The following is a 234-nucleotide window of genomic DNA, read 5'->3' as shown; positions in this document are numbered from 1 at the left end:
CAGCCTCCCAAGTAGCTGGCACTACAGGCACACACCACCATTCCCAGCTAATTTTCCTATTTTTTGTAGAGATGGGTTCTCGCTCTTGCTCAGGCTGGTCTCGAACTCCTAAGCTCAAACGATCCACCCACCTCGGCCTTCCAGAGTGCTAGGATTACAGGCGTGAGCCACCGCGCCTGACCTTGTATCTATCATTTTTTTGCATGTGAATGTCCAGTTGGTTATTAGTTTTTG

The sequence above is a fragment of the Propithecus coquereli genome, unplaced genomic scaffold (assembly GCF_000956105.1).
Source record: "Propithecus coquereli isolate 6110/MARCELLA unplaced genomic scaffold, Pcoq_1.0 Scaffold10, whole genome shotgun sequence".
Classification (NCBI taxonomy): domain Eukaryota; kingdom Metazoa; phylum Chordata; class Mammalia; order Primates; family Indriidae; genus Propithecus; species Propithecus coquereli.
The sequence above is the reverse complement of the archived record's forward strand: the minus strand, read 5'-3'. Positions refer to the sequence as shown.